General features: G+C 36.0%; 1 long non-coding RNA gene across 1 annotated transcript in view; it reads left to right on the top strand.

The window, feature by feature from the left end:
* The first annotated feature begins 298 nt into the window (after positions 1 to 298).
* LOC118353745 (uncharacterized) overlaps positions 299 to 21,671 on the top strand; it is a 38,366-nt gene continuing 16,993 nt past the window's right edge. The window contains exon 1 of the long non-coding RNA XR_004813142.2: positions 299 to 620. This is a non-coding gene — a long non-coding RNA (uncharacterized LOC118353745). The remainder of the gene's footprint in view (positions 621 to 21,671) is intronic.

The raw sequence follows: 21,671 nt of genomic DNA on the forward strand, positions 1-21,671 counted from the left end.
GAATTAACTAGTTATCTCAATAACTAATTGAGCTAAAAATTAATGGATAAAAATAGTTTAATATCCCTTATGGACCTGCCAGCCTTGTATGTACCTAAACTCATTTCTAAGCTATGTTCTCATCCTGTACTACCTCTTAAAATAATAGCAAGTTCCATGCATTTATCACCCTATTTTCCTAAATTTACTTGAAATTTTGGTATTCAGGAATATGGGCAGCCCAGTGAAGGATTCTAGAATTTTGTAAACAAACAAATTCTAGAATTTGGGGAATCCAATTCACCTAATCCACATCCTTACAGACTTCAGTGAAACCTCTTTCATTTCTGTCTTTCTGAATAACAAGTTCCCATCTTTTTAGACTATCCTTATATGATATGATCCTTATATCTTTTGCTACTGATACTTTCTGTTACCCTTCTCATTTCCCAGTTTTTTCTTCTTTTTCAGGATTCTTATATCATTCCTCACACACAGTGATAAGGCATTTGTACAATACCTTTCTGTATTGGACACTGCAAAGAATATCAGGGTCCTTTATTTGTAACTTAGTAGATGCCAACTTATGTTCTTCTTTATCTTTAGCAGCCAATACATCAATATCAGCTAATATTTAATAGGTAAGTGACATAGAAGGAAATAAGCATTTGTTTTCTAGGTTACTATTAATTTCAAATAGTCTACCTAAATTTTAAAATGATGTGCTTTAATTTTGGGTTTGGAAAATATGGTTACCATAAGTATAAGGCATACATGAAAATATCACACAGTAAATATTTAGATATAGTGCAGCTCAGTGCTAGAGGCAAAATGAACTTAAATAAGAGCTAGAGGAGTTCAAGCAAAAGACATACCAGTGTGGCCTGAAGCAACTAGCAGGACTGCAACAGAGGAGATAGGACTGAGTGGGGTTTAGAACAGATGGGTCATATCTGGATACAGATGGATCATATCTGGATACAATGGTGATAGAAATGGAATAATGGTCATTATCTAAGTAGATTAAAGGGCCCATTTTTATGGCTGTCAAATCCTACTTAGGAGCATCTTATCATACCAACCAACTTCTTTGCACCTATACTACATTCTGAGGTCAATTATCAGAAGGCTTTGCTCTGTCACTCAGAAGTTTCTTTCTTGATCCTACATCCTATCTTGCCAATTCATTTCCTGGCCTCATCTTGCTGGGTTCCAGTTCCATTGGTCAATCAGAAGTTTACCAAATCAGTTTAGTTGTCTAAATGGACTAGAAATGCTCCAATTAGGGTAAAGAATTCCAATCAGTGATTTAATATGACCTTAATACTCAAAGGCTGGACTAATTCAACTTTTTTTCTTCACCTCCAAATTGGTTTGGGGGTAGTTGGGTAGATATAATCCATAGCACACAATGCTAACATAAACCAAAATGTAGATAATTTCAAAATGTATATGAAAATAAACAGGAACCAAATATGTAGAATTAAACAATTATGCCATGGAGAGACACTGAGGCCCATTAGTGGGAAGTGAACAGGAACAGGCAAAAAGTTTCATGTTTAAACACAGTGAGGTTAAAAAAATTAATAAATAAGTAAACACAGTGAGGTTTGTAAAGTTATTAGATTTCTTTTGAGTGGCCTAGGAAAGTTTGATGGCATTAGGGTATCAAAAACTACTTGGATAGAGTCTAATGATCTGGGGAAAACAGCAAGGGAGCTTGAGAACAGGAATAAGAATATTTGGATGAGGCCAGAGGATACCTGGCAAACAAGATTCCCTTTATTCTTATTTATTTGTTTCTTTTACTCCTAGTTCCTCTTAAAATGAGCCTGTCCAAAGCTCTGTATCACCCAATAACTAGTAAAAATCTAGTAATCCATGAGAGCTATGAAAATAAACACTATTATTACTAGAGTTATCATTAACATCTAGATATACAAACAGATAAATAATTAGAATTATTAAAGCAAATGTTATAATTCAGGGATGGCACGGGAATGGCCAGTTTGCATCTTGAAGTTTTCTTATATTTTTCAGGCATGTTGCTAGTTGCATATATGTTACAGGCATTGTGAACAATTTCTAGGAATGACTTACAAACATTATACACATTGCCTAGGAATTGTTTACAATTCCTGATTTAACATTCTGCCTGTAACATAAATACCAGTTAAATTACAAGGAATTTGATCACACATTAGCATTAAATCAGAAGGCAGTATTTCTTCAGACTTGTCATATAACCAGAAAGTTGATGTGCATATTAAAAATGTAACACAGCATAGGTAATGGCCAAATAACCATTTTGTACTTTTTAAGACCCATATGCAAAAAAACTATGAATAAACCAACTGAATGAACCAAGGTGAGAAGAAAAATTTGATTCAGTGTTTTTAAAAGTAAGCTAATTTTATAACTGCTTACTGAATTGTATGACTTTAAGTCCAAACATAATAAATACATATAAAAATCTAACTGATTTTCTTACTTCAATGTTTTTTAAACAAATTGACTGCTAATTTAATATTTATTTTAAGAATATACCAGAACTTGTACATCCAAATGCATATTGTACTTTTCAAAGAAGTCCCCTTGGGGATGGACCTATCTATCTATCTATCTATCTATCTATCTATCTATCTATCTATCTACCTATTTATGATTATGCTGTTATTGTTCAGAATATTTTTGAAATGTTTTTGGAGCTGCCTTCAGAGTCAGTTTATGAACTACACAATTAAAAGTCACATTACTTTCTATCATATTTCAAAAGGTGATGCATTCAATATACATAAGCTATACAATATATATTAGATACATAATTGATATAAACCAGATTCATCTGATAAATCAAAATATAGTCATATTATTATTAAAGGCTTTTCCCAAACCACCCTCTTGAGCCTTTTCTCAGGCTAGATTCAAGGCCATCTCCTCCCTCTCTACCCAACCCTGCCTCCCAGAAAGCATGTTCAGTTGAAAAGTATTGACCATAATTTGTTTCAAAAAGGTAAACTGAACTTGCCTCAATAATGTTTCTTGGAATATTGCATTTGGCCAGACTAGGTAGCTAGACTATAAGCTTCATAATACCAGGGACTTTTGTCTGCCTTATTCACTGCTATATCCCCAGTGCTGAGAACAATGTCTGGCATGTTGTAGTTGCCCAATAATTACTTGTGGAATGGATGGATGGATGAATTAAATTTCTTTAAGAGTCATTATGGATGACCAAATGTAGATGGGCAAATGTGAAATAACAAGGGATGGCTATATTGAAAGTAAGACTAGGCTCCCAGTGACAATGAGTTCAATCTATCACTGGCAGTGGTTAACAAAAATCCTGGTAGTGGTTATAGCATGTCTCTGGATTAGGAGCCAGTTAGCTTGGTGAAATTTTAGAGGCTGGTGCCATGCCCCATGTGGACCAGTTTGTTTATATCATATTCCATTCACAGGTTAGGCCTCTGGTATAGGCCAGGTGATTTGCAAATAAGTGTCAATGGCATTTTAATTTCAAGGGTAGTTACTGAAACCCAGAGATCTAAAGTGGGTTGGGCTACATCACACAGCAAACTAATGAAGAGTGGAAGAGTTTGGGTTTGAGATAAGAGAAATATAATTCCAAGTTCCTGCACTGTTCTGGTATTTATTCTATTCCTAGCTAGAATTATAGTCCTGCAATCTTCCTTGATACTGCTACCTTCTACACATGCTAGAAAATAATTATCTTGAGGTATTCAACTTCTCAACTTATTTGGGAAAAACTCTCATTACCAATAGTAGTAGTAGTAGTAGTAGTAGTAGTAGTAGTAGTAGTTCTCGTAGTTGTTGCATAGTTGTAGTAGTTTTAATAGTATTAGAAGAAGTGGTAAAGGTAAAAGTACTTCTAGTAGTAATGTTAATATTATTTAGGACTTGCTGAGTGCTTAATACATGATATGCACTATTCGAACTCTTCATATATTATATTTCCTTTTAGTCCTCTTCAGAAACCTACCAACTGAGCAATGTTATTGTCCTCATTTTACAAATGAGGAAACTGAGGCTCTTAGAGATTAAGTCAGCTAGTCAGGGGTCTATGCCCTTGCCTGCCTAAATCTAGCCAAGGCACTAAAAGAAGCCAAGGCACTAAAAGACAACAGAATGCTGTCGCCTTAGCATTAGCCTCTGTTATCTAATCCACCCTTCTTCTCCTGGCCCACAAGAAAGCTACAAGAAAAGATCTGAAAAGTCACCATAGTTCAAACCCTGAAGTGATTTGGTTCTACTTATAGCTTTCAATAATAATGGCTGTGAAGCAACACAATCCTCCTAGAGGCTGAACATCTGTTTTAAGACCTTGAGTATGTTTTTCTGGAATATTCCCTTAGAAATGTTTTTTGAACATTTGTTCAAACAAGTTAAGGTCTGGACACCCTCTCATGCCTTTCTTGAGTGGTTATATGCCAAGTATGACACGATCCTTCTGCATGTGGTTTTAGTTAGATGAAAACATTGTACATGCCTGAGACACTGGCAAGCCCTCTAGAGCTGCCCCTAGACCCCGACAAGCAGGCCCACTGACTAAATGGCAGCCATGGGGTGACTGGGCTAGGTCACCCCACAACCCTCACTGAGGAGGCAGCCTTTGCATGAGAGCTAGGACATCTGTGTTCTCCTAACCTTTATTTTGCCTCTACCTAGATATTTTCTGGTCTTTGGGACAGATTCCAGAAACACTCAATGGACTTCTTATGCATTGTGCTTAAGAGTTTCAGAATCTCTAAGCCCAAACCAGCTCAGTGCTGCTATGGCCTTACTTTCCTTACTACAAGTCACCTGAGCTCTATCTGATGTACCATGAAATCATTAGGAAACTGATTAATTATATTGGCAGGTGCTTTGGTGCACATAACTGGAAGGGACTACAATTCTAGACAGTTTTACAGCTTTGGCAGGATAAAAGTATACTCTGGATAGATTGAATGTCACCTCTTGGCCTGTTTGTGGGAGATGGCTGCAGAGCCCATCAGCAAAGCTGCCACATGGCCAAGTACATTGTGAGTGATGGAAACATGACTATAGTAAGAGGCCAAGGCTGGTAATGAGGAGACACTAAAACCTAAGGGGAAATCCCTGAACTCCCAACATCTGTGATATGGATCAGATGAGGCTAGAGAGCAAAAAGCAACAGAAAGCATTCAGCTGATACAGATGTATTAAAAAAGAAACAAAGAAGATAAAATCTTATGTTGTGGCCAAGAGGAAAGCTACAGATGTTGGGTCTGTTTTAACATCCAAATTAGGAGATAAAATATACAATGGGAGTGCTTCAGAGTGAGACACAAATGTAATTATGCAACTATCTTAGTCCACTTAAAACTCTTGAAATTTCCTCCATCTATTATTTTAGGAAGTCCTACAAACTGATGCTATACCTTATTCATGTCTCTCATTCTTTTGTGTGTGTATGTGTTTCACAATTATTATTTTTTTGTTGGAGTTCAATTTGCCAACATATAGCATAACACCCAGTGCTCATCCCATCAAGTGCCCCCCTCAGGGCCGTCACCCAGTCACCCCCACCCCCTGCCCACCTCCCTTTCCACCACCCCTTGTTCATTTCCCAGAGTTAGGAGTCTCTCATGTTCTGTTTCCCTTTCTGATATTTCCCACTCATTTTTCTCCTTTCCCCTTTATTCCCTTTCACTATTTTTTATATTCCCCAAATGAATGAGACCATATAATGTTTGTCCTTCTCCGATTGACTTATTTCACTCAGCATAATACCCTCCAGTTCCATCCACGTCGAAGCAAAAGGTGGGTATTTGTCGTTTCTAATGGCTGAGTAATATTCCATTGTATACATATACCACATCTTCTTTATTCATGTCTCTCAATTAAAAAATGCACATGTACCAATATAAATTGAGAATATCACAATCCCATAAAAATCTAACACTACTGGTGGAGCTACTGGTGGGAAAAGAAACTAAGGTGAAGTTTTCTCTAGATTTTTATTGATTGAAGTTGATAAGGTTTAGAAGGAATGGACCAGATAAAAGGGTTATTAAAATGTTTGAAATGAGAAGTTATGAAAGCCTAAATAAAGGTGGTGGTAGTGAATATGCATAGGAATCTTTGCTCATGAGAGAGATTATGGAGGAATATCCACACAGTGTGGCAACTGACTGGATTTAGTGAGGTAATGGAAAAATCAGAGATATTGCCAAAGTTATTAGTTTTAGTGATTGGGAAAAAAATGGTGGTGCCAGTAATAGAAACAATGAATTCAGGAGAAAAAAAAAAGGTTTTAAAGGGAAGATAAATGAGTTTGAGGTGCCATATTGAGAGATGGAACAGGCCGTTTGAAATTCTAGTCTGGGACTCAGGAAAGGTTTGCACTACAGAAAAAAATTCAGGCAGGCATCATTTACCTTCTACTTCGTGTTATCCAAAACTTCTGGCTCCTAATCTCCACCAGGAGAGGCCATATATAAAAGATATTTGAAACTTCCTTCTCTCTGCTTCTGCTGCTATTCCTCCCCACTCCTCAGATTCTTCTGTCCTATAATTATGTCTAGAATCTTACAATAGAGAAGTCTAGTTTGCCTCTTTGTCTATTCCAAGCATCCACCACAAATGTCTAGTTTTAAGCATGGTTCTTTATATTTCCAAACACATGTCTTTTGTGAGTAATACGTGATCCAAACAGATTATACTTATAGAAAGTTTCAATTGCTTTGAATATTATTTATACCAATGAAAAACTTGATATGCATAAGGAAAAAACCTAGAAAGGAAAGATAAGGTGAGTGCTACAGAGTTACGGCAACCATGTTTTCTGATGCAAAATATAAGGCATTGCTTTTTTCTTTTTAATTTTATTTTATTTTAATTTAATTAATTAATTAATTAATTAATATATATCATTAGCTTTAGAGGTAGAGTTCAGTTATTCATCAGTTGCATATAACACCCAGTGCTTCTTAATCCATCGCCCAGTTACCCCATTCCCCTCACCTCCTCTCCAGCAACCCTCAGTTTGTTTCCTATAGTTGAGTCTCTTATGGTTTGTCTCCCTCTCTGATTTTCTAGTGAAAAAAAAAAAAAGATGTTCTGAAATCCTTTCTGATTGAATGAGGCAGTTTAGGAGATTTAATTCGAATAGTGAAACATTGCAATTACCAGGATATTTGGATTGTTTCTAGAAAAAATTGGACAAGATATTTATCCTGGAAAATCTGGAAAGTACATAGAGTAAAATACTTATAACACAATGCACAAATTCATACTTTGCTTTTGTACTGTAAAATTATTTTCTTTTATATTCCTTAACTTTCTGTTTATGATATCTGACAGTCTTGGTATTTCTCACTCTCTAAAGAACTTTGAGGACCCAAAGTATTGAAGGTCAGAGTGAGAAGGTACCTTGGAATTCAGTTCACCCAACTACTTTTTTTAATATAAGAAAACTTAAGGTCAGAACTAAGAAATTAATTTCCCAAGGTCACACATCAAGTCAATGACAGAACTGGGACTAGAATCCAAGTATCTTGACCTCCCAAACATCTTCTTTCCAAATACCAAAGCTCGATTTGAGCAGTAGGTTTTCCACTCTCTCTTCTTTACATCTCATCTCTACCCTTTGCCTTGGAAATCCCTGAAGGAATGGGGCACACTGCTAAGAGTGCAGAACCTCCAATACCTGCTATCTCAAATTACTTTGACCTACAGCAGCAGTACCCCCTTCCCTCACCCAGACATCTTTCCTTCTATCAGGCAAAACACGCACACATCTGTTATAGCAGATGTCTTAGGGCCAAATGGGACATCCAGGAGAAACACAGGTGGAATTTGGATACCTGATATACCCAGAATTGCATTCCTAGATGATTACAGGTTGCACACACCAAAACTGCTGGAATGTCAGCACATTTCATGCTTTCCAAGCTTCTTTCAAAATTATTGGAAGGGCCAAAACTCTTATTTAGAACAAATATTCAATATAGGGAAAAAATTCATTGATGGTTACACCTCATTCCTTGAAGTTTGTTCAACTCTTCCCTAGGGGTAAGCAGGAAAATAATATTACTTTGTATATCTTGCAAGAAGTGACTTACCCAAAATCAGGACAACAGGGCTGGAACCCACAACTTACACTCCACATATCTAAGATCTCTTTATTCTCTATGGCCTCCTAAGCCATAGAGAGCCTAAGCCTGTCAGAAAAACCAGTGGCCAAGAATGGAACAGGGGTGGCTCACACTCCCTCATGCATGACTTCTTTACATGGAGCAAGCTCCTATAATCCCATTAACCATGCAAGACACTTTAGAATTTTCCCTTCTGAGATTATGAGTTTTTGTGCTTCTTGAAGAAGGGACTATAGGTTATATAAGTCTCTGAGTTATCTACAGGGCCTAGGATGTGTCCATTAAGTATATCACAAACATTCAAATAAATATATATGGAACTAAACTGAAAGAGTAAGCATAATAGGAGATTAGAACAGAAAAACAGGCCAGGACCAGAGTATGGAGGACTTTGAGCGACATTCTTGGAATCTATCATTTTCAATATAGTCTGTGACTGTGCATCTTCGTGTGTCATGTAAAACAGAACATTTTCAACATTGCAGTATAACTCCATGACAAGTAGGAATTTTGAAAACTATTCTCCTCTTTAGTTCAGTGCCTCTATAAGAAGTATTCAGGCTTCTTTTAATATATGAGGAACTCATAATTCCTAAGCAATCACTCTAATATGTCGCAAGCAATTTGACTGAAGTATTGCATATACTGTGGGCTTGAGACCAAGTGTGAGAAACTCTACCCCCTAAGAAAAACCATTGAGGCAGCTTAAGGTAATGGAAACTGGTACTTTGGACTAAACCTGTCTCTTTCCATTTCTGTTTTTGGTGCCTGGATAATGCCTTTGAAGAAAAAAACAAACAGCATGTAGCTTTGATACTTTGGAGTTAAAGAGGGAAGAAAGACAAAATGGAAAGGATTCGGAGTATGTTCTAGTCTTTAATACAGGTCCCAACTGAGACCTTAAGAGTAACTTACAAAGGACACTTTAAAATTAGGGGGATCCCACAGGCCAGTATGTTCCATTGTCACAATCTAGGTTAGGATATCTGCTTTCTAGAGAAATATAAGAAAAGACAAGAGAAAATTTTCAGAAATAAGCACAAAACAAGTAATAAAATGGCAATAAATACCTATGTATCAATTACTTTGAAAGTAAATAAACTAAATGCTCCAAACAAAAGACATAAGGTGATAGAAAATATTGAAAAAACAAGACCCATGTATATGCTGCCTACAAGAGACCCATTATAGATGAAAAGACACCCAAAGATTGAAAATGAGAGGATGGAGAAACATTTATCATGCAAATGGATATAAATCTTTATAGCAGCACTACCACACTATTCAAAATATGTAAATAGTCCAAATGTCTGCCAACTGATGAAGAGATAGAGATGTGTTTTATATATATAATATATATAATGGAATATTACATAGTCATCAAAAATAATGAAATCAGCATTTGCAATGATATGGATGGAACTAGAGTGTATTATGCTAAGCAAAATAAGTTAGAGAAAGACAAATACCATATGATTTCACTCATATGTGGAATTTAAGAAACAGAACATATGAACATAGGGGAAGGGAAGGAAAAATAAATTAAGATAAAGACAGGGAAGCAAACCATAAGCAACTCTTAACAATAGGTAACAAACTGAGGGTTACTTGAGGGGAGGTAGGTAGGAGGTTGAGGTAATTGGGTGATGTGTCTTAAGGAGGGAACTTGATGTAACAAGCAAAAGGTGTTATATGCAACTGGTGAATCACTAAATTCTACCCTTCAAACTAATACTACACTACATGTAAACTAACCTGAATTTAAATAAAATCTTGAATGAAAAATAAAAAGCCAGAGTAGCATACTTATATTGAACAAAATAGACTTTAAAACAAAGAATGTGGGGATCCCTGGGAGGCTCAGTGGTTTGGCGCCTGCATTCAGCCCAGAGCGTAATCCTGGAGTCCTGGGATCGAGATCGAGTCCCACATCAGGTTCCCTGCACAGAGCCTGCTTCTCCCTCTGCCTGTGTCTCTGCCTCTCTTTCTCTCTCTCTCTCTCTCTCTCTCTCTCTCTCTCTCTTTCTGTGTCTCTCGTGAATAAATAAATAAAATCTTAAAAAAAAAAAAAGAGGGCAGTCCGGGTGGCTCAGTGGTTTAGCGCCGCTTTCAGCCCAGGGCGTGATCCCAGAGTCCTGGGATCGAGTCCGGCAGCAGGCTCCCTGCATGGAGCCTGCTTCTCCCTCTGCCTGTGTCTCTGCCTCTCTCTCTCTCTCTCTCTCTCTCTCTCTCTCAATCTCATAAATAAATAAAATCTTAAAAAAAATAAAAATAAAATAAAATAATAAAAAATAAAAAAACAAAGAATGTAACAAGAGACAAAGAAGGACACTATATAATAATAAAGGGAACACTTCAACAAGAAGATATGACAATTATAAATATTTATACACTCAACATAGGAGCACTCAAATACATAAACAGTTAATAACAAACATAAAGGAATTAGTAATACAATAAAAGGGGATTTTATTACCTCACATCAATAGACAGATTATCTAAACAGAACATCAACAAGGAAACAATGGCTTTAACTGACACAATGGAAGAGATGGTAGGTAAGATGAGAGGTATTCAGAACATTCCATCCTAAAACAGCAGAATACACATTCTTCTCAAGTGCACATGGAATATTCTCCAGAACAGATCACATATTAACCCACAAAACAAACCTCAACAAATTCAAAAAGATCAAAATCATACCCTGCATATTTTCTGACCACATCACCATGAAACTAGAAGTAAACCACAAGAAAAAAATCTGAAAAGATGACAAATATATGGAGCTTAAAAAACATGCTACTGAATTATGAACAGGCCAACAGAAAATCAAAGAAGAAATTAAACAATACATGGAAACAAATCAAAATGTAAACACAACAGCCCAAGTCCTCTAGGATGCAGCAAAAGTGGTTCTAAGAGAGTAGCTTATAGCAATACAGGTCTACCTCAAGAAGCAAGAAAAAAATCCCAAATAAATAACCTAATTTTATACCTCATGGAGCTAGAAAAAGAACAAACAAAAACTACAGTCAACAGAAAGAAGGAAATAATAAAGATTAGAGCCAAAATAAATGATATAGAAACTTTAAAAATAATAGATCAATGAAACCAGGGGTTAGTTTCTTTAAAAAAAATCAATAAAATTGACAAAATTCTAGCTAGGTTTATCAAGAAAAAAAGAGAAAGTACTCAAATAAAAGTACAAATGAGAGAGGAGAAATAACAACCAATACTACAGAAATACAAATGATCATAAGAGAATATTATGAAAATCTACATGCTAACAAATTGGAAAATTTATTTATTTATTTTTTAATTTTTATTTATTTATGATAGTCACACAGAGAGAGAGAGAGAGGGAGAGGCAGAGACACAGGCAGAGGGAGAAGCAGGCTCCATGCACCGGGAGCCCAACGTGGGATTCGATCCCTGGTCTCCAGGATCGCGCCCTGGGCCAAAGGCAGGCGCCTAACCCCTGCGCCACCCAGGAATCCCCAAATTGGAAAATTTAAAAGAAATGGATAAATTCCTAGAAACATATAAACCATCAAAACTGAAACAGGAGGAAAGAAAAAAGTTCAACAGACTAATAGCCAGCAAAGAAATGGAGCCAGTGGGACACCTGGGTGGCTCAGTGGTTGGACGTCTGCCTTCATCTCGGGGCGTGATCCCAGGGTCCCAGAATCAAGTCCCGACTTAGGCTCCCTGCATGGAGCCTGCTTCTCCTCCCTCTTCCTGTGTCTCTGTCTCTGTGTGTGTGTGTCTCTAGTGAATAAACAACAACAACAAAAAAGAAACTGATCCAGTAATCAAAAAATTCCAAACAAACAAAAGTCCAGGGCCCGATAGCTTCAAAGGCGGATTCTATCAAACATTTATTTTTTTAATAATTAGCCAACATACAGAATAACACCCAGTGCTCATCCCGTCAAGTGCCCCCCTCAGTGCCCGTCACCCATTCACTCCACCCCCCCGCCCTCCTCCCTTTCCATCACCTCTAGTTTGTTTCCCAGAGTTAGGAGTCTTCATGTTCTGTCTCCCTTTCTGATATTTCCTATCCATTTCTTCTCCCTGCCCTTCTATTCCCGTTCACTATTATTTATATTCCCCAAATGAATGAGAACATATAATGTTTGTCCTTCTCCGATTGACTCATTTCACTCAGCATAATACCCTCCAGTTCCATCAACCTTGAAGCAAATGGTGGATATTTGTCATTTCTAATGGCTGAGTAATATTCCATTGTATACATAAACCACATCTTCTTTATCCATTCATCTTTCGATGGACACCGAGGCTCCTTCCACAGTTTACTATTGTGGACATTGCTGCTAGAAACATTGGGGTGCAGGTGTCCCGGCGTTTCATTGCATCTGAATCTTTGAGGTAAATCCCCAGCAGTGCAATTGCTGGGTCGTAGGGCATGTCTATTTTTAACTCTTTGAGGAACTTCCACCCAGTTTTCCAGATTGGCTGCACCATTTCACATTCCCACCAACAGTGTAAGAGGGTTCCCTTTTCTCCGCATCCTCTCCAACATTTGTGGTTTCCTGCCTTGTTAATTTGCCCCATTCTCACTGGTGTGAGGTGGTATCTCATTGCGGTTTTGATTTGTATTTCCCTGAATACTTAGGAATAAACCTGACTAAAGAGGTAAAGGATCTATACCCTGAAAACTATAGAACACTTCTGAAAGAAATTGAGGAAGACACAAAGAGATGGAAAAATATTCCATGCTCATGGATTGGCAGAACTAATATTGTGAAAATGTCAATGCTACCCAGGGCAATTTACAAGTTTAATGCAATCCCTATCAAAATACCATGGACTTTCTTCAGAGAGTTAGAACAAATTATTTTAAGATTTGTGTGGAATCAGAAAAGATCCCGAATAGCCAGAGGAATTTTAAAAAAGAAAACCATATCTGGTGGCATCACAATGCCAGATTTCAGGTTGTACTACAAAGCTGTGGTCATCAAGACAGTGTGGTACTGGCACAAAAACAGACACATAGATCAATGGAACAGAATAGAGAATCCAGAAGTGGACTCTGAACCTTATGGTCAACTAATCTTTGATAAAGGAGGAAAGACTATCCACTGGAAGACAGTCTCTTCAATAAATGGTGCCGTGAAAAATGGACATCCACATGCAGAAGAATGAAACTAGACCACTCTTTTGCACCATACACAAAGATAAACTCAAAATGGATGAAAGATCTAAGTGTGAGACCAGATTCCATTAAATCCTAGAGGAGAACACAAGAGACACCCTTTTTGAGTTCGGCCACAGTAACTTCTTGCAAGATACACCCACGAAGGCAAAAGAAACAAAAGCAAAAATGAACTGTTGGGACTTCATCAAGATAAGAAGCTTTTGCACAGCAAAGGATACAGTCAACAAAACTAAAAGTCCACCTACAGAATGGGAGAAGATATTTGCAAATGACATATCAGATAAAGGGCTAGTTTCCAAGATCTATAAAGAACTTATTAAACTCAACGGCAAAGAAACAAACAATCCAATCATGAAATGGGCAAAGACATGAACAGAAATCTCACAGAGGAAGACATAGACATGGCCAACACGCACGTGAGAAAATGCTCTGCATCACTTGCCATCAGGGAAATACAAATCTATCAAACATTTAAAGAAAAGTTAATACATATTTTTCTCAAACCTTTACAAAAAATAAGAAAGGGACGAAAACATACAAATTCATTCTATGAGGCCAGCATTACCCTGATACCAAAATCAGATAAAGACACCACTGAAAAAGAAAACTATAGTTCAATATCCCTGATGAACATAGATGCAAAAGTTCTCAATAAGTTACTAGGAAGCCAAATTCAACAATACATTTAAAAAGTCATTCACCACAATCAAATGGGATTTATTTCTAGGTTGCAAAGGTCGTTAAATATTTGCAAATCAATCAATGTGATATGTCACATCAATAAGAGAAAGGATAAGAACAATGAAGAAAAAAGCACCTATCCATTCATGATAAAAATCATCAACAAAATAGGCTTAGAGGGAATATGCCTCAACATAATAAAGCCCATCTGTGAAAAATCCACTGGTAACAGTATGGAAGTATCCAATTACTATATGGCACACCCGAAACTAATATAACACTGTATGTAAACTGGAATTAAAAACTTAAAAAAAGAATGCTCTTTAGACTAAAATATTGGACTATGTCCTTTCTCCTTGTCTTTTCCTACATCCCAAATTTTCTGTAGTCTATTATCAAGATGATATCTGTCAAACAATTGATTTACTACAGTGTTGAAAATTAAACAGTGAAGATTAAAGGTAAGTAAGTTGCAGGCATATAGCATAGTGAACTATTACAGTTTTAAATGCCCTCATTATAGGAAAAGGAAGAGCATTTATAAGAATAATCAACATTTATATAAACTATTGCCATCCTCAAAGATCATTTTTTTTAATTGGCGTTCACAACACTAAGAGGTAGATATTTGTATTAGTCTGGTGGACCTGCCATTAAAAAAAAATACCACAGGGGATCCCTGGGTGGCTCAGCGGTTTAGCGCCTGCCTTCAGCCCAGGGTGTGATCCTGGAGTCCCTGGATCGAGTCCTACGTCGGGTTCCCTGCATGGAGCCTGCTTCTCCCTCTGCCTGTGTCTCTGTCTCTGTCTGTCTGTCTCTCTCTCATAAATAAATAATAAATACATACATACATACATACATACCACAGACTGGGTGGCTTAAGCAACACAAATTTATTTTCACACAGTTGTGAAAGATAGAAGTCCAGGAGCAAGGTGCCAAGGATGGTGAGATCTTTCTTCCTGGCTTGTAGATGGCTGCCTTCTTATTATGTCCTCACATGGCCTCTCCTTTGTGCTTGTGCAGAGAGAGTAGCCTACAGTGTCTCTTCTTATGAGGTCACCAATCCTCTAGTATATTAGGAGGCATTTATGCCTCATTTAATCTTAGTTACCTCCCTTAAGGTTCTATCTTCAAGTACAGTCACATGGTATGGGTTAGGACATCAATATGTGAATTTTGGAGGGATACAGTTCAGTCCACAATAGTGTTATTAACCACACTGTACTAATGAAGAAAGGGATTTGTATGTACTAATAAGTAATATAAGCCAAGACTAAAACTCTAGTCTTGTGTCCTTTCTATTATATCATGTTACATTATTCATTAAGAGATATTCTTTCTCCGTCTACCTTCTATTATTGAAATTTGGTGTATGTTCTTTTTAAAATATTTGGTAGAATTCGCCAGTGGAACCATCTGTGTCTGGGACCTTCTGTTTTGGAAGTTTATTATTGGTTCAATTTCTTTACTAGACACAGGCTTATTCAGATTCTCTCTCTTCCTGTGTGAGTTTTGGTAGATTGTGTCTTTCAAGGAATAGGTCCATCTCATCTAGTTTATAAAATTTGTGGTCACAGAGTTGTTCATAATATTCCCTTATTGTCTTTTAAATATTCGTTGGATTGGTAGTGATGATCACTTTTTCATTTGAAATATTAGCAATTTGTGTCTTCTATTTTCTTAGCCTGGGTAGAAGTTTATCAAATTTATTATTTTTTTCAAAGAAATAGCTTTCAGTTTTGTTAATTTTCTCCATCGATTTCTTATTCTCAATTTCATTGATTTCTGCTTTAATTTTCATTACTTCATTACTTCACCTCATATTGTATTTAATTTGCACTTTTCCTAGTTTTCTAAGGTGGAAACTTAAATTATTGATTTTAGATCTTTCTTCTTTTCTAAGATATGAATTCACTAGGATAAATTTTCCTCTGAGTGCTGCTTTTCCTGTATCTCACAAATTTTGATGTTATACTTTTTCATGTAACGTGAAATATTTTAAAATGTCTCATGAAAATTCTTTGGTCTATGTGTTGTGTACATAAAAATTCTTTGGTCTATGTGTTGTGTAATAGTCAAGTATTTCAGGGTTTTCCAACCATTTTTCTGTTATTAATTTTTAGTTTAATTCCACTGAGATCTGAGAACATACTTTTTTAATTTCTATTCCTGGAAAAGGTATGTTTTATTTATATTTACTTATTCCTGGTTAAGGTATGTTTTATGACCCATGATGTGGGTTTATCTTGGAAAATGTTCTGCATGAGCTAGAGAAGAATGTACATTCTTCTGTTACTGAATAAAGTATCCTATAAAATCCTTATATAATTTGGTAATCTAGTTGATTGATAATGCTGTTCAATTCAATTGTGTCCTTACGGATTTCCTGCCTGTTGGATCTATCACGTACTGATAGACAGGAGTTGAAATCTCCAACTATAATAGTGAATTCTTCTATTTTTCCTTATAGTTCTGTAAATTTTTGTCTCATGTATTTTGATGCTTTGTTGTGAGATGCGTGCATATTAGGGATTTTATGTGTTCTTGGAGTATTGACCCCTTCATCATTATATAATGCCCCTGTTTATCCCTGATAATTTCCGTTACTTTGAAGTCATCTTTGTCTTTTTTATTTTAATAAATATATATTTTATTATAGCTCTTCCAGCATTCTTTTGATTATGTTGGCATGGTATATCTTTCTCTATTCCTTTACTTTTATTATATCTTTGCCTTTATATTTAAAGTGGGTTTCCTGTAACAGTTGAGTCTTTTTTTTAAAACCCACTCTAAAAGACTGTCTTTAAACTTTTTTATTTGACTAAAGTTGATACACAATGTTACATTAGTTTCAGGTGTACTGCACAGTGATTTAATTTCTCTGTACCTTATGCTATGCTTACAATCGGTGTGGCTGTCATCTGTCACTATACAATACTATTACAGTATTATTGACTATATTCCCTGTGTTGTGCTTTTTATTTCATGACTTACTCATTCTATAACTGGAAGCCTGTATCTTCCACTCCCTTTCACCCATTTTGCCCATTTCCCTCCTTCCCTCTGACAATAATCAGTTTATTCTCTGTATTTATAGGTCTGATTCTGTTTTTGTTTGTTTATTCATTTGTGTTATTTTTCAGATCTCACATATGAGTGAAATCATATGGCATTTGTCTTTTTCTGTCAGACTCATTTCACTTATCATAATACCCTCTAGGTACATATATATTATTGCAAATGTCAAGATCTCATCCCTTTCATGGCTGTATAATATTCATTTATACATATGCCACATCTGCTTTATCCATTCATCTATTGATGGACACTTAGGTTGCTTCCATCTCTTGGCTATTATCAACAATGCTGCAACAAATTTAGGGGGTGGATATATCTTTTTGAATTACTGTTAAGATTGTATTTTAATTGGGGTATTTGGACCATTGACATATAAAGTGATTATGAGATAGTTGGATTAATATCTACCATATTTGTTACTGTTTTCTATGTGTTGCTTTGGTTGTTTCTTTTTTGTTATGCTATTTAAGCCTTCTCTGGTCTTAAACATTTCATATTCCATTTTCTTTCCTTTTAGCATATCAATTGTACTTCTTTTACCTTTTTTAGTAGTGGCCCTAGAAGTTGCAATTTACATTTATAACTAATCCTAGTACAGAGTACATCCAAGCACAATGAATACAACACTGTTTGTTAACTAAAATAAAAAAATCTTTTAAATACACACCCTCCAAAAAAATCACAAATAATGCTATACCACTTCACAGGTAGTACAAATATCTTAAAACAAAGCATTCTCAATTCATTCTCCCTATCTTTTATAACATTGGTGTCATTAATTTCACTTATGCATAAACTATAATTACCAAATGCAGTTACTTTATTATTTTGAACAGTTATATATCAGATAAATCAAGAATAAAAAATAATATATTCTATTTTACCTCCATTTGTTCCTTCTCTATTACTCTTTCTTAATGGAGATCCAAGTTTTTGACCTTGGATCATTTTCCTTATTTCTGATGAACTTCTGAGCATATCTACTGGTGATACATTCCTCAGCTTTTATCTAGAAAGATTTTATTTCTCTTTCAATTTTGAGGAATAATTTCCCTGGATACAGAACTCTAGGTTTGTGGGCTTTATTTTTCAATACTTGAAATATTTCATTCCATTCTTCTTGTTAGCATAGTTTTTGAAGAGAAATCTGATGTAATTCTTACCCTTGCTCCTCTATAGGTAAGGTGTTTTGTTCATCTGTCTTCTTTCAGGATTTTCCTTTGTCTTTCATTTTCTCCAGTTTGATTATGATATGCCAAGGAATATATTTTTTGGTATTTACCTTGTTTGGTGTTCTGTGAGATTCCTGCATCTCCAGATTGTTATCTCATTAGTTTTAGAAAATTTGCAGTCATTGTTAGTTTGAATATTTCTTCTGCTCTTTTCTCTCTTCTACTAGTATTTGCATTGTGTATATTTTACACCTTTTGTAATTGTCCCACAGATTTCATATTCTGTTCTGTCTTTATCATTATTTTTCTTGTTTGCATTTTACTCTTACAAGTTCTTATTGACAATCCTTCAAATTCATTCTTTCTTCAGCCTATATTTTGATCTATCAAATATTCTTCTTTATTTCTGTTACTTTTTTTATTCCTAACACTTGCTGATATACATCTGTTCTTGCATGCTGTCCATTTTTTCCATTACAGCACTTACCATATTAATATAGTTGCTTTATATTTTCAGTATGATAATTCTAACATCTCTGTTATATTTGAGTCTGGTTCTGGTACTTGCTCTGTCTCTTCCAACTGTGTTTTTTGTTTTTTTCTTTGAATGTCTGATTTTTTACTAATAGTCAGTCATGATTTACTAAGTAAAAGGAATTTAGGTAAACAGGCTTTTAGTGTGAGGTTTTATGTCTATCTGGTAGATGTTTGACTGTGTTTACCATTTGCTTTAGCTGTAGATCTCAGAGCCTAAAATTTCTTCTGATCAATTTGTTTTTTTACTTCTCTCTTCTGTTAATACTTCTTAAATAACATCTGAGACACAGTTCTTTTTTTTTAAAGATTTTACTTATTTATTCATGAGAGACACAGAGAGAGAGAGAGAGAGAGAATGAGGCAGAGACACAGGCAGAGGGAGAAGCAGGCTCCATGTGGGGAGCCTGACGTGGGACTTGACCCCGGATCTCCGGGATCATGCCCTGGACTGAAAGTGGGACTAAACCGCTAAGCCACCAGGGCTGCGCTGAGACACAGTTCTTTCAGCTGCATTCCTCTGTTATTATACAGATGCACTATTGATGTAATGGTAAGGTGTGGGGAGAAGGGAAGCATTCTATAGTCCTATGATTAAGGCTCAGTCTTTTAGTGAACCTCCATTACTAAGCCATAATCTTCACAAGTGCTTCTTAGTTTTTACCTCCCCTTAGGTGAGACAAGAAGGCTAGAGGTGGGGGGCTGGAGTTTGGTATTTCCTTTCCCTCAGGTCACATTGGCTCTGGTAAAATCCCAGTCAGTTTGGCTCTGTTAGAATAGTTTCCTTTGAGGGCAGGCCTTGTTAAAAAGAGCAGAATTTTCTGGGCATAGTTTAAAATGGTTACTTTCCCCCTTCCTCTGCTGGAAGCACAAGGGAATTTTTTTTTTTTTAGATCCTCACTGTGAAAATGTGGTAGGGCTCCTAGAGATAAAAATAATGAAAATATGGGAGCTCCCCTAAAACTGGTCCCCTCAGGAGTTTTTAACTCACAAGCTTGTCCACACTGAGCCTCTAGCCATGTGTCAATTACAGTTTGTTTTCCTAACCCAGTATCACTTCCAGTGGCAGTTTCTGCTCCTGGTCTTAGCTCTAATAAGTTGTGATTCTCTGTATTCCCCTGTCTGACTATCCAATGAGGGGGGTAGCAGTTTACTCTGAGATCTTAATTCTCCAGTGAATATAAGAAGGTCTATTGATGTTTAGTTTGTTTCTTTTTCCTTGTTATGAGAACAGGAGTGATGACTCCCACTCTTTACATGCCAGAGGAGACACCAGAAGTTTCATGTTGTCCCAACATACAAAATCCTATTTTTCCAGTTCCAGCCACTTTTAGCTCTGAGCTCTTTAGTTTGTTCTTGGAATCCCTAGTCCCAAGAAACCCTCAAGCCTATCTTGCTCTGTTTTAACCTCCCTTCACTCTATATCTTATCTTTTTTTCAGACCAAAACTGCCCAGGCTTTACCAACAATATCTACCACCTACTAGAAGCTACAATTAAAATATTTGTATTGCTTTATTGGGTATTTACCCAAAGAAAAAGAAAACACTAATTCAAAAATATATAAGATATATGCAGCCCTGTTTATCACAGCATAATTTACACTACCAAAATTATGGAATCAACTCAAGTGTCCACTGATAGATGAATGGATAAAGATGTGATATATATGTATAATGGAATATTAGCCATAAAAAATAATGAAATGCTGTCATTTACAACAACATGGATGCACCTAGAGGGTAAAATGCTAAATGAAATAGGTTAAAGAAAGACAAATACCATATGATTTCACTCATACGAGGTACTTAAGGGAAAAATAAACAAATTAAAAACACACACAAAAAAGACTCTTCAATATACACAATAAACTGGTGGTAGCCAGAGTGGAGGTGGGTGGGGATGGGTGAAATAGATAAAGGGTATTAAGAATACGCTTAACTTGATGTGGACTAAGAAATGTATAGAATTGTTACATCATTATGCTGTTCACCTGAAAGTAATAAAAAATTTTATGTTGCTCCATTATTGGTTTTGTTTCAAGTCCATTAATTATTTCTGTGTACTAATTCAAAGACCTTGTTTATTTATATTTTTGTATTGCCTATAAATTTTGGCACATAGTAGATATGACGAAAATAGGAAATTTCTTTGAAAGGAATTTGTCTAATGAGTCAGGCAAATGCTCTAATGTGTATGATCAATTCCATGTGTTTGGAGAGAGCCTTATGTTTGGGATGATCAAGAAAGGCTTCATGATGGAGGCTGAAATTAAATCTTGCCCTGAAGAATGAATAGGGTTTATATCAATTGAGAGAATGAAATGGCATTTCAGATTTTGGGCACAGCATGAGAAAAAGTGCAGAGACAGGTTAAGAAAAAAACATCCACTTCTGAGGGACATATTCTGTCAGCTGTTAAGACCTGTTATTGGGATAAGCTTGGGTGACTTGAAAGTTTTGAAAATATTAACATTCTTCAGAATTGATTAAGTATGGCTACATGGAGATATTTTGTGATATTGAGAAGATCTCAAGTTCCTATGTTGGCTCAGGGAGAGGCATATATGTAGGAGAATTTGTTAACTGAATTTTGAAGAGATAAAGCAACTTCTTCAGTATCACCCAGTACGATGTAGAGCCAGAATTCAAATACAGATATGTCTAACTTTAAAATATCTTATTATTTAAATAACACTGCATTTTGTCTAAATAAGAGAAGTCCAAAAATGGAATGGGCTACCTTGTAAGTGACTGGCCACCTTGACCTCCAAGTGTGTAACCAGAGTCTGGATAACTATCAGAAAAATTTCACAGAAATGATTAAAACATGGAAATTAAGGAATGGGGTGTACTTTCTGTTTAACTATTAAAGATCCAAGAGGAGTTAAAATGGTGGAGGAGTA

This window comes from Canis lupus, chromosome X (genome assembly GCF_003254725.2).
Source record: "Canis lupus dingo isolate Sandy chromosome X, ASM325472v2, whole genome shotgun sequence".
Classification (NCBI taxonomy): Eukaryota; Metazoa; Chordata; class Mammalia; order Carnivora; family Canidae; genus Canis; species Canis lupus.